Source organism: Nyctereutes procyonoides, unplaced genomic scaffold, assembly GCF_905146905.1.
Source record: "Nyctereutes procyonoides isolate TBG_1078 unplaced genomic scaffold, NYPRO_anot_genome, whole genome shotgun sequence".
Classification (NCBI taxonomy): Eukaryota; Metazoa; Chordata; class Mammalia; order Carnivora; family Canidae; genus Nyctereutes; species Nyctereutes procyonoides.
Window position 1 is genome coordinate 1,412,811 of NW_026575151.1, and position 8,375 is coordinate 1,421,185.

Here is an 8,375-nt window from a genome sequence, read left to right on the forward strand (position 1 = left end):
AGAGTGCCAATGATAATGATATATTAAGTTATTTTAATATCCACTTTATGGAGATAATATTTGGAATATTGAGAAAAGTCCTTTGAGAAATATAGATGAAATATTTGGTAAAACACCAAAACAGAATTTTTTAAAGAACACATTGTCAGCAAATAAAAGAACTCTTAACCGAATGAACTCTGCAGCTTCTTTGCAAACGGGTTCTAAAAACACAAAAACCCTGACCTATGTATGGGTCTAGTATGGGAAAAGAGGAGTGGCAATCAGTGGTACCAAGCTACAGCAAAAGAATGACTGGGGTTTCCACGTGTCACGCTTTCTGCTTCCTTTTCTCCTTCACTCTTCCTCCTCCCCCCTCTGATACCCCAGCCACTAGGGCGTGATTCAAAACTTTCATTTTTCTATCTTCTATCCTTTCAAGAATCTGATAGCATTCCACCTTGTCTCCACAAAAATGGTGCATTTGCTCATGTAATCATAAATACCATTCTAAAAAAATAAATAAATAAATAAATACCATTCTAAGAATATTTATGGACTCTTTCCATCTAGAGATGGATCTATGTCCTCCTCTTCCTCTTCATTATGAATCTTTGCCTTAACTACTTACCAGATCTAAGAATCAAAGAAGCTGATCTGTCTTAAAATGCAATAAGGCTTAATATTTGGCTATTCTCTACTAGAAAAGAATTTTAAATGAGGTGACTTCATCTCTAACTGATATAACTGATCAAAATTATATATGCATCATTGTGCAATGGGAGGAGTTGCATTTTGATCCTAAGGACCTCTTCCTGAAATCTCCATATTAAAGCTTCATAGAAGGTAAACCTGATTTTGGATGCCTTCCCTAGAACCCAAGCAAAATATATAAAATTAAACTCATCTTTCCCCCAGAAATTCATTCCCCTTCCATTGCCTTCATAACCTAGATTCAGAATCTTAGAATTACTTTGGTCCTCAATTCTTCTCCCCTCATTCAGTCAATCATCAAATACTATCATTTTTCCTTTATAATGTCTTTCAAATCTTTCTCTTCCTCTATGTATTAGTTTCCTGTTTCTGCTGTAACAAATTAACACAAATCTAGTGGCTTAAAGCAAATTTATTCATTCATATTTTAGAGGTCAGAAGTCCTAAGTGAGTCTTATGGAAATAAAATCGATGTGTTGGTAAAGCTGATTACTTCTGGAAGCTCCAGAGGAAAATATGTTCCTTACCTCTCCCAGCTTCTAGAAGCTGCCTACATTCCTTAGCTCATGGCTACATCATTCCAATCTCTACTTCCAAACTAGCATCACCTTCTCCTAATTTTGACCCTCTTGCCTCTCTCTTATAAAGTCCTTATAATTACACTGGGCACAGCTGGATAATCCAGGATAATCTCCCCATCTCAAGATCCTTAATCACATCTTCAAAGTCCATTTTACCATATAAGAGAACATGTTTATAGGTTCCAGAGATTAGAATGCAGACATCTTTGGGGGATAATTATTCAGCATACCACACTCTGCATTACCTCTTCTTCAACCCTAGTTTTGGTCCTTATCTATACCCTTATACTACTTCAACATTTCCCTAACTGGCTCTCTTGACCTCAGCCTCTCTCCCAATTCCTTGGCCATTCTAGATATGAACAAAGTTTTGATGAATATTTGTCATATCTTGAATGGCCAAAACCCTGACCCTAGCATACTTTGACCCAGCATTGTTCACTCCTGTCGAACTGATCCTAATGTCCCCCTATGTATATAGACCAAGGATATTCCTGTATTTGTTGAGATCATACCTCCTCTCACCTCCAAATTTCCCCCATTATACTAGAGTCTGACATAAGACCCACCTTTTCCATGAAACCATCTCAATGGGTCCAACTCACAATTCGACTTCCTATGGCACTTTATGTGAAGATGATGCCCCTAGCACTGATTACATGCAATTTGTGTGTCTCCACCACTTTCATATTATATGATCTTAGAGAAGTCATCTTCCCTTCCCATGCCTCTATTTCCTTGTTATAAAATTGATGATACTTATACTCTTATCATAGGATTGTTCTGAGGCTTCAATATAATAATAATACACTTAAAATGCTCAGCATACACCAGATAATAAATGTTAACTCTTCTTTCCCTTTCTTCTATTTACCTTCTTTAGCATATGAGCCATATTAAAAACTCCCTCGGGGAAGGGACGATTTCTTATGCATTATACATCACATACATTATAAGATCAATAGGTGCATCTTTTATCACTATTATTATTGATGACAATAATTATCATATAAGAAGACATTCTAATATTGTTTCAGAACTCAGATCTGGTCCTTCCCACTTTCTATTTCTCATTCTGGCTATACAAGAGAACACTTTCTCTTCCATCAAACTATTTACATTTCTACTAAAATATTTAAAAAATATTTATGCTTGATTCACTTTGGAAACACCCAAGGACGATGGTTAGAAATTAGCTGATCTTCATCAAGTACTGGCACAAAGAATTAATCTGTGTTCAAGAATTTGCCTGTTGCATTGCTTCCTTTACTTCTAAGTTATCATTTGAAAAAGGAAAAGTTGTAAATGATTATGTCTAAAGTCCTTTGAATCTATAAAATTCACTATTCCTATAATTCTGTGAATTGAAGAAACTACTTTGACCAGGAAATAACCCTTTCTTATGTTTATTTTTTTCTCCAAGATTTTATTTAAATTCAAATTAGTTAACATATAGTGTAGTATTAGTTTCAGGAGTAGAATACAATGATTCATCACATATAACAACCAGTACATCACAATAAATGCCCTTCTTTAATGCCCAACAACCATTTAGCCTGTCCCTCCACTCACCCCCTTTCCAGCAACTCTCAGTTTGTTCTCTATCATTAAGAGTCTCATGGTTTGCCTCCCTCTCTGTTTTTACCTTATTTTATTTTTCCTCCCCTTCCTCTATGTTTATCTGTTCTGTTTATTAAATTCCATATATGAGTAAAATCATATGGTATTTGTCTTTCTCTGACTGACTTATTTTGCTTAACATAATACACTGTAGTTCCATCCACATCATTGCAAATGGCAAGATTTCATTCCTTTTTGAAGACTGAGTAATATTCTTTTGTATATATATAAACCACATCTTCTTTATCCATTTGATCAGTCAGTGGACATTTGGGCTCTCTCCATAGTTTGGCTATTGTTAATAATGCTGCTATAAATAAACATCTGGGTGCATGTTTCCTTTGAATCTATATTCTTGTATCCTTTGGATAAATATGTAGTAGTACAATTAACAGGGTTGTAGGGTAGTTCTATTTTTAACTTTTTGAGGAACCTCCAGACTGTTCTCCAGAGTGACTGCACCAGTTTGTATTCCCATCAGCAGGGCAAGAGGGTTCCCCTTTCTCTGCATCCTCACCAACACCTGTTGTTTCCAGTGTTGTGAATTTTAGCCATTCTGACAAGTGTGATGTGGTATCGAATCGTGGTTTTGATTTGTATTTCCCTGATGTTGAGTGATGTTGAACATCTTTCCATGTGTCTCTTAGCCATCTGGATGTCTTCTTTAGAAAAATGTCTATTCATGTCTTCTGCCTCTTTCTTTTTTTTTAAGATTTTATTTATTGGGATCCCTGGGTGGCGCAGCGGTTTGGCGCCTGCCTTTGGCCCAGGGCGCGATCCTGGAGACCCGGGATCGAGTCCCACGTTGGGCTCCCGGTGCATGAAGCCTGCTTCTCCCTCTGCCTGTGTCTCTGCCTCTCTCTCTCTCTCTCTCTCTCTCTCTGTGTGACTATAATAAATAAATAAAAATTTAAAAAATTAAAAAAAAGATTTTATTTATTCATGAGAGACACAGAGAGAGAGAGAGAGAGAGAGAGAGAGAGAGAGAGGCAGAGACACAGGCAGAGGGAGAAGCAGGCTCCATCCATGCAGGGAGCCTGACGTGGGACTTGATCCTGGGTCTCCAGGATCACACCCTGGGCTGAAGGCATCGCTAAACCGCTGAGCCACCAGGGCTGCCCTTTCTGCCCCTTTCTCAACTGAATTATTTGGTTGTGGGTTGTTGAGTTTCATAAGCTTTTTTTTTATATATATATATATTTTGGATACTAACTATCAGATGTGTCATTTGCAAATATCTTCTCCCATTCTGTAGGTTGCCTTTTAGTTTTGTTGATTGTTTCCTTCACTACAGAAACTTTTTATTTTGATGAAATCCCAATAGTTCATTTTTGCTTTTGTTTCCCTCACTTCCGCAGATATATCTAGTAAGATAATGCTACGACTAAGGTCAAAGGGGTTGCTGCTATGTTCTCTGGGATTTTGATAGAATCCTGTCTCACATTTAGGTCTTTCATCTATTTTGATTTTATTTTTGTGTATGATATAAGAAATTGGTCCAGTCTCATCTTCTGCATGTGGCTGTCCAGTTTTCCCAACACCATTTGTTGAAGAGACTGTCATGTTTCCATTGGATATTCTTTCCTGATTTGTTGAAGATTAGTTGACCATATAATTGTAGGTCCATTTCTGGGTTCTCTATTCTGTTCCATTGATCTCTGTGTCTGTTTTTGTGCCAGTACCATACTGTCTTGATGATTACAGTTTTATAATAGAGCTTGAAGTCAGGAATTGTGATGTCTTCAGCTTTGGTTTTCTTTTTTCAACATTTCTTTGACTATTTAGGGTATTTTCTGGTTCCATATAAATTTTGGAGTTGTTTGTTCTAGCTCTGTAAAAAGTGCTAGTGTTATTTTGATAGGGATTGCACTGAAAGTGTAGATTGCTTTGGGTAATATAGACATTTTAACAATATCTGTTTTTCTAAGCCATGAGCATGGAATGTTTTTCCATTTCTTTGTGTCTTCTTTAATCTCATAAGTGTTCTATAGTTTTCAGAGTGCAGATCTTTTACCTCTTTGATTAGGTTTATTCCTAGGTATCTTATGGGTTTTGGTGAAATTATAAATATGATTGATTCTTTTATTTCTTTTTCTGCTTCTTCATTATTGGTATATAGAAATGCAACATGTTTCTGTACATTGATTTTATATCCAGTGACTTTGCTAATTCATGTATTTTGGTTCTAGCAGTTTTTTTGGTGAGATTTTTGCGGGTTGGTTTTCTACTTGGAGTATCATATCATCTGCAAAGAATGAAAGTTTGACTTTTTCCTTGCCGATTTGGATGCTTTTATATTTCTATTTGTTGTCTGATTGCTGAGGCTTAGGCCCTTTCTTATCTTTATTTACTTATTTTTAAAGATTTTATGTATTTATTTATGAAAGAGACAGAGCCATAGGCAGAGGGAGAAGCAAGCTTCCTGCAAGGAGCCCAATGTGGGACTCTAACCCAGATTCTGGGATAAGTCTAAAGCAGTTCCTCCTCCTTGGAGGAGAAAAGAAATTGCCATGGCCAGCAACTCAAGGAATAAAAGATAAATTCCTCCTTTACACCATATAGCAAAATAAATTCCAGAGAATTTTAAGAAATAACAAAAGCTTCAGAGAGAAAAAAAAGTGATTAGTTACAAAATTTTGTAGAGGAAAAAGACTCTTAATATCAAGAAACAAATTGGAGGACACATGGGTGGCTCAGCGGTTGAGTGTCTGCCTTTGACTCAGTTTGTGATCCTGGGGTCCTAGGATCGAGTCCCACGTTGGGCTCCCTGCAAGGAGCCTGCTTCTCCCTCTGCCTGTGTTTCTGCCTGTCTCTCTCTGTTTCTCATGAATAAAATAAAATCTTAAAAAAAGAAACAAAATGGAAAAGAATAATGGGCTTTATTACTTGAAACTTAAAGCAGAAAATGAAACCCCAAAAAAGTTAAAAGGTAACATCTTACTGGGAAGATATCTGTATTACAAATGATAAAGGCTTTTACAATAATAAGGAAAAAAATACTCTAAAAAGAAGCAGAAGTCTTAATGAGATGAAACACACACACACACATTAATGCTGAGACCTACCCAGCATTATCAAGGAATCCTTCCCTGAAAATAAAACATTGAAACTTAAATCTTAAGGATGTGAGGAGTGGCTAGGCAGGGAAAGAGCATCCCCAGGAGAGGGAACAGCATGTGTCAAAGTTCTGAGGCTGAGAAGAGCTTCTCATTGTCAAGGCACTGAAAGAATTGCCAGCTCACCAGTGCAGCAGGAGCAGAGTGGGCAGAGGAGAGTGGCAGCAGAGTGCTTGGAGGAAAAGCCAAGGACTTACCATGCAGAGTTATAGGGGTTTCAATTCTATTGTAAGTGCAGTAAGAAGCCACTGGGGGGCTTTACACAGATCAATGGTTCATGAATAGATAGCAAGGGATGGAGGGGGAGCAGTAGCAGAGCTAGAAAGACCAGGTGGGAAACTACCAGGGCTATTACAGTAATCTAGGCTATAAATGATAGTGGCTTGGGTAGAGATCATGGCAGTAGAGATGAAGAGAAGTAAATGTCGCCAAGATCTATTTTGGAGGAAGAAAAAAGTTTGAGAGAGAGGACACCAAAGAAAAATCCTCAATTTCTGACGGGAGCAGCTCGTTAAACGGCAATGCCCTTTACTAAGGTGAAGCAGATTGAAAGAGGTACACGTTTTAGAATGTAAATCAGGAGTATAAGATCCTTGAGGGGGCGTCTGTGTTTAAACTTTGCTTACCAGTAACACCTAGCACACTGGCTGACACAATGAATACTGCTTAAATTGGGTTTGATGACAATCCTGTGACATCCTGATGATTCACCACTTATAAAAGGGGATTCAGTAAATGTAAATGAAATGTTAAATGGATGTGGGATATACATAGTTTAAAGATTCATGTTTTGGGGGCACCTGGATGGCTCGGTTGAGCCACCAACTTTTGGTTTTGACTCATCTGGTGATCTCAGGGTTGTGAGACTGAGCCCAGAGTCAGGCTCCACACTCAGTGGGGAGTCTGCTTAGAATCCTCCCTTTTGGGCAGCCCCGGTGGTGCAGCTGTTTAGCGCTGCCTGCAGCCCAGGACCTGATACTGGAGACCCTGGATCGAGCCCCACATGGGCCTCCCTGCATGGAGCCTGCTTCTCCCTCTGCCTGTGTCTCTGCCTCCCTCTCTCTCTCTGTGTGTCTCTCATGAATAAATAAATAAAATCTTAAAAAAAAAAAAGAATTCTCTCTCTTTCCCTCTCCCTCTGCCCCTCTCCCCACTTGAATTCTCTCTCTAAAATAAATAAGTAAATATTTTTTTAAAAATAAAAACACGTTTCAAATTTATGCATAAAGTGACAGTGATAAGTTAATGTCTTCCACATAAATGAGCCTTCCACATAAATGAGCCAAGGGACTTTTTTATGGAATATTTTATGTAAAGAACGTCTGATACTGTGAATTGGTACTTTGGGAAAAAATAAGTTGTAAGAACCTCAGTGTAGATGAGGGTTCCTTATTATTGTTTGAAGTTCTTAAATTCCATTGTTTTAGAGACTTGACTCTTAAAGGCACTGCAGCCTCACACTGCTGGCTTCTAGTAGACAGGGGAGTAAACAGGAGAGCAAGTGACATCATCTGGTGTCCGCTGTTGGTGCTTGTCAGATTAGACAGTCTAAAGAGGAGCCCTCAAATGACATTGAGACCAAATAAGTATTCAGCTTTTAAACTCTAAGGGCAACGTGGTGTTTAGCATAATCACATTGACATGCTATTTGCATGTCCCAACTCTACTAGAATACAGATTATTCATTGTGTGAAAAGGAGAAATCCTATACAAAAGGATCTTCATTGGTGTTCTGCCAAAAGGTATCTAGACTTCAATACTTTTCAACAGGTAATTGGCATCCAGTATCCTTCCTACTCCAATAAGGCTTTTCAAAATTGGCATCAGCTATCATTGAAAATCAAATTTGATTAGAGAGACTTTAAACTGAGTTAAATTTATCCAGACCTGAAGTTTTATATCTTATCTAAGTGAGACATGAAACAAAAACAAACAAAAATTCTCTAGGATAGCCAAGTGAAACATTTTTTAAAATACTCTGGAAGTTGGGGCACCTTGGTGGTTCAGTCAAGCATTCAACTCTTGATTTCAGCTCAGGGTTGTGAGATCAAGCCCTGTGTCAGTCTCCGTGCTCAGTGGGGTATCTGCTTGGGATTCTCTCCCTCTCTCTCTCCCCCTCCCCCTGCTCACACACACTCTGTCTCTCAAATAAATAAATCTTTTAAAAATATTCTAGAAGTATTAAAAACAACTATTAATTCCATACGACCCAGTGATTCCACTTCTGCATATACACCCAAAAGAGTTGAAACCAAGGTCTCAAAAATATATTTGTACACCATGTTCATAGCAGCACTATTTACAATAGCCAAAAAGTAAAAGTAGCTCAAGTGTCCTTCAGTGGATAACTGGATAAACAAAATGT